The following is a 5,630-nucleotide window of genomic DNA, read 5'->3' on the forward strand; positions in this document are numbered from 1 at the left end:
TTTCGAATTGCACTTCCCTACATATGGGAGAGATGTTTATTTCCGGTCTAATCGTTCTTTTGAACATATCTGGTTCTTAGGGCCTGATCTTGTGCCGCTGTTATCATTCCTTCAGTTTCCTTCTTTAGCTCTCCCCTGTAGCCATTGCCAATTGTCATCGCTGGCTAGTTCTTTAGTCTGTCTGATGTATTGTCCGTGCATTGGTTTGTTGTGCCAGTCCTCTGTTCTTTCTGTCTTTCTCCTGTCTCTGTATATTTCTGGGTCTTCGTCTACTTTTATTAGTCCTTCTTCCCATGCACTCTTTAGCCACTCGTCTTCACTGGTTTTCAGATATTGCCCCAGTGCTCTCCCTCCTTCCTTTCGTGTTATGTATAGTCTGTCCGTATTTGCTCTTGGGTGTAGTGCTTTGTGTATTGTCATATGTTTCCTGGTTTTATGATCTATGCTGCGGAGTTCTGCCTTCGTCCATTCCACTATTCCTGCGCTGTATCTGATTACTGGCACTGCCCATGTGTTTATGGCTTTTATCATATTTCCGGCGTTGAGTTTTGACTTGAGTATCGCCTTGAGTCTCTGCATATATTCTTTCCTGATCGTGTCCTTCATCTCTTGGTGTTTTATATCTCCTCCTTCCATTATTCCCAGGTATTTGTATCCTGTCTCATCTATGTGTTTGATGTTGCTCCCATCTGGTAGCTTTATCCCTTCAGTTCTCGTTACTTTGCCTTTTTGTATGTTGACTAAGGCGCATTTTTCTATTCCAAACTCCATCCTGATGTCCCCAGATACAATCCTTACAGTCTGGATTAGGGTATCTATTTCCTTGATGCTCTTACCATACAGCTTGATGTCGTCCATGAACATCAGATGGTTGATTCTGTTGCCTCTTTTCTTGAGTTGGTACCCGGCATCCATCTTCTGTAGTACTTTTGTCATGGGAATCATGGCTACTACGAAGAGTAGTGGGGACAGTGAGTCGCCCTGGAAGATCCCTCTCCTGATATTAACCTCTGCTAGTCTTATTCCAGAGCTTGTAAGTATTGTATTCCAGTTGCGCATTGTATTTTTGAGGAAGCTGATGGTATTTTCCTCTGCCCCATATATTTCAGGCATTCTATTAGCCATGTGTGTGGTATCATGTCGAAGGCTTTCTTATAGTCTATCCATGCCATGCTTAGGTTTGGTTTTCCTTCTCCATACTGTTCTTCATTACCATTTTGTCTATGAGGAGCTGGTCTTTTGTGCCCCTACACTTCCTTCTGCAGCCTTTCTGTTGGTGGGGGATGTGTTTGTCTCCTCTAGGTAGTTGTATAGCCTTTCACTGATGATACCTGTTAGTAACTTCCACATTATTGGTAGGCAGGTGATAGGCCTGTAGTTACTGGCTATATTTCCCTTACTCTTGTCTTTTGTACTAAGGATGTTCGTTCCTGTTGTCATCCATTTGGGTGCTTGGTGACTTGAGATACAATGCTGGAGTTGTTCTGCTATTCGTGGGTGTTAGGGCCTTGAAGTTTTTGAGCCAGTATCCATGGACTTCATCGGGACCTGGGGGCTTTCCAGTTTGGCATTTTCTTTAGTTGGTGTCTGACTGTGTCTGTCGTGATGTCTGTGAATCTTTGTTTTATTCTCCCTGTTTCTTCTTCCTTGACTTCCTGGAGCCATGTTGCATGTTTGTTGTGTGATACCGGATTGCTCCATATGTTTTCCCAGAGTCTCTTACTTGGTTCGGCTTCAGGAATTTCTGGGTGGTTGTCTTCCCTCTTAGTTGGCTGTATAGTCTTTTCTGGTTGGTTCCGATAGTTTGTTCTGTTGGTATCCCTTATTCCTGTCATGTACCGTTGGATCTTATGTGCTTTGGCCTTACGCCTCTGTTTTACATCTTCTATTGTGTTGTTTAATCCCATCTCTTGTACTTTGTATTTCTCGTTGAGTTCCTCCCTTGTTTTCTTGCTTCTTTAGCCTTTTTTCTGCCATCTCTTTCAGTTTACTCAAGTCAGATCTCATCACCATGATTTGCTTTTGCCCCAGGCGCCTTTTCCAAGGAAGGGGTTTGCTGTTTTGGTTTCTGTTGGTTGGTTGTGCTGGTGGTGTTGGTGTTCGATCCCCATCAGTTCTGCTACTAATCTTGCTCCTGCATATGTCAAGTTATTTGTTTCTGTGATACTGGTGGTGTGCATTATTTCATTGACCTCACTTGTTTTCTCCCTTAATTTCTTGGTGTTGTAGGCTTTCATGGAGGGGATCTTAGTTCTCTCTGTATCTGGCTCCATCCATTGTCTAATCTTTTCTACCCATTCCGTCCTCTCTGTTACTTCGTCGGTGTTTCTTCGTGTGTCGTTGTTTGATACCTCATCCTCCCTGTCGTCTTATTATTATTTTGGAAGAAAACCTTCTTATAAACAAATTCTGTTGAATAAAAATGGCGGAATTCTGCGAATTAATCTAATATATTATCGAGAAAAATAGAAAAGATAATATATAAGATTAATTCGCTGAATTCTCCTGCTATTATTATTATTATTATTATTATTATTATTATTATTATTATTATTAAATGAGCCCTATTCATATGGAACAAGCCCACCACAGGAGATATTGACCTGAAATTCAAATAGATAAATAAATAGAGAAGAATTTAAGCTAAATTATTAAAATGAAATTACTATGTATGCACTGATGTTGTTAGTACAATTACTGATAGGATACTGTCACCTTATCCCTTTTATGGGACTGCTTTACCATTAATTGTAAAGAGACACTGCGTGTTGATTTAAGGGGAGAGAGAGAGAGAGAGAGAGAGAGAGAGAGAGAGAGAGAGAGAGATTAATCCCCTTTTATATGAAAGTATTAAATAGAAAGAAGGATAAAAATGCAGCTCGGAATTATTAGTGAATTTTAAAATGAGAGAGAGAGAGAGAGAGAGAGAGAGAGAGAGAGAGAATGAGAGAGAGAGAGAGAGAGAGAGAGAAGTATTATCGCCTTGTTGCGAAAGGGCTAAGGTCAGGATTGCCATGTTTATTCGACCTGTAATAACCCAACCGTAGGTCACTGGTGCCACTTAGAAAGAAATAATCGGTTTAATGTAAATAGGTGAATGTGACAAGTAATTCCAGAGAACACTTACAATACAGTGATTTTTGCTTTGAATATTACGACGTTTAAGCAGAGGATATTCCAGCGTGTAATTAACGCCGTTGGGCCGTTATTAACTTCCGTTATTAACTTCCGTTATTAGCGTAATTTTCTCATTTCTTTTTTCTCTTGTGCGGGTTATTTTTCAGCTGTTGGGTCGGTATTTATTTATCTCGTTTATCATGAATTTATCAGTTTTTATGTCGCATATAATGGCTTTCGTTTGTAGTTTGATAGACAATATTTTAAAGAATTAATTAGGCAGCCAGTCATGGTGATTGAGAAGTATAATATATATATATATATAATATATATATATATATATATATATATAATATATATATATATATATATATATATCATACACATATACATACACTTCTCAATCACGAAAAATGACTGACTGATCAATTCTTTAAAACATCGTCTATCAAACTACAAACGAAAGCCATTATATACGACATAAAAACTGATAAATTCATGATAAACGAGATAAATACTGACCTAACATATTAATGTGCATATGATTTGCATACATTCCGAGCACTTAGTTATGATCGCACTATTAAAAAAAAATAAAATCTTCGACGTTGCCGGACACTAAACTTTAATCCTCCACCTCCCCCTCCCCCCAAAAAACACACACACACACATTGACACTTCATGAAAAATGCGTTGAGGAACGATTTATAGATTGGCGTTGCCTTGAATAGGCATCAAAAGGGAAAAGAATCGAGTCTTCTCGATATCCGTGGCAGAAGGAATGAAGGTTCAGTCACCCGCCAGGAATGAGAAGAAGAAGAAGAATAAGGAAAAAAAAATATATTGGTATTATCCAGTGGTTTTGCATGTACCATGGCGCTCATCTATCTGATTATATCTGGTTAGTTCTCTCTCTCTCTCTCTCTCTCTCTCTCTCTCTCTCTCTCTCTCTCTCTCTCTCTCTCGTTCGAGTAGACCCATGCTTGATGTCAGCACGAGAAAGGAACGATTATAGCTCGTATTCGTGAGATCTGGCATGGCCGATATTCAGATAATCTCTCTCTCTCTCTCTCTCTCTCTCTCTCTCTCTCCAAATGAATGATAGCTTCTTTTCAAATCAGAAGTTATGTAAGACGTGTTATGATAGCATTGTTCCACTTCTCTCTCTCTTCTCTCTCTCTCTCTCTTTCATATTAAGTAAGAGAAGCTTTAGTTTCAAGTTATGCAAGGGCGAGTGTTTATGACCTTCAAAAGTTTTCGTCAGAGGAGAGGAAAGTAAAGAAAGAAGCAAAGAAACGAATAAAAGACATCAGAAACGATTAAAAGAAAAAGAAGAAAATATCGGAAGTAGGATAAAGGAAAGAATGAAATGGAGTTTTTTTTTTTTTTGCCTGTGTAATTAATTTTTTTTTTTATGGTTGTGATAATATTATGGTGATTGTTATAATGGTAGAATTATTCTTTGGGCTGTGATGATGATAGTGATGAAAATGGTGACAATAATATAATGGTGATGATAGTGATACGATGATAATGGTGATTATGGTGGGTGATGATGATAGTGATAAAAATGGTGATCATGATGAAATATAAGGATGATAATGGTTATGACAGTGATATGATGATAGTGGTGATGGCAGTGATATGGTGATAATGGTGATGACAATGATAATGATGATGATAGTTGTTCACAGAGAGAGAGAGAAGAGATAGAGAGAGAGAGAGAATAGAGCAGAGGAGAGACAGAGAGAGAGAGAGAGAGAGAGAGAGAGAGAGAGAGAGAGAGAATTATAACAACCAGTCTATAACTGGAGAGAGAGAGAGAGAGAGAGAATTATAACAACCAGTCTATAACGAGAGAGAGAGAGAGAGAGAGAGATGCCATTGGACAATTCTGCATCCAATCAAGGCTTTTTAGGCGGCGACGGCGCGAAATGGCCGAAATTAAAAAAAATTAAATTAAAGAAAAAACGGGAAAAACCAAAATTTAAAAAAATACAAAAAATTAAATTAAAAACGCGAATGAAATGGAGGAAGAAAAACGAAAAGCGAAAAAAATCGAAAAAATAACGAGGCGGGGCTCGGCGAAAAAAAGGAAAAAAAATAAACGAAATTAACGACGGAGAAGACGAAATTGGCCGGGAATTGTGTGTTGTTTGAAATTGTCTGCGGGAAAACGAAAGAATTAGGGGGAGAAAAGGAAAGAATAAATAAAAAACGAAAATTCGAAATACGAAAATTCTAAGGGGGAGGGAAGAAAGAGAGAGAAGTTGAGAAGAGAGGAGAGGACGAGGAGTAGGAGAGAGAAACGAGAGAGGAGACGAGAAGCGAGGAGAGAGGAATGGAAGAGGAGGAGCGAACGGACGATGATAGAGAGGAGAGAGAGAGACGTGAGGCGAGCGAGGAAGAGAGAGAGAGGGAGGAAGAGGACGAGAGGGGAGAGGGAGAGATAGAGATGAGAGAAGAGGAAGCGGGAGAGAGAGGAGGAGAGAGAGAAAGGAATTAGAGAATTG

This window comes from Macrobrachium nipponense, chromosome 8 (assembly GCF_015104395.2).
Source record: "Macrobrachium nipponense isolate FS-2020 chromosome 8, ASM1510439v2, whole genome shotgun sequence".
NCBI classification, from domain to species: Eukaryota; Metazoa; Arthropoda; class Malacostraca; order Decapoda; family Palaemonidae; genus Macrobrachium; species Macrobrachium nipponense.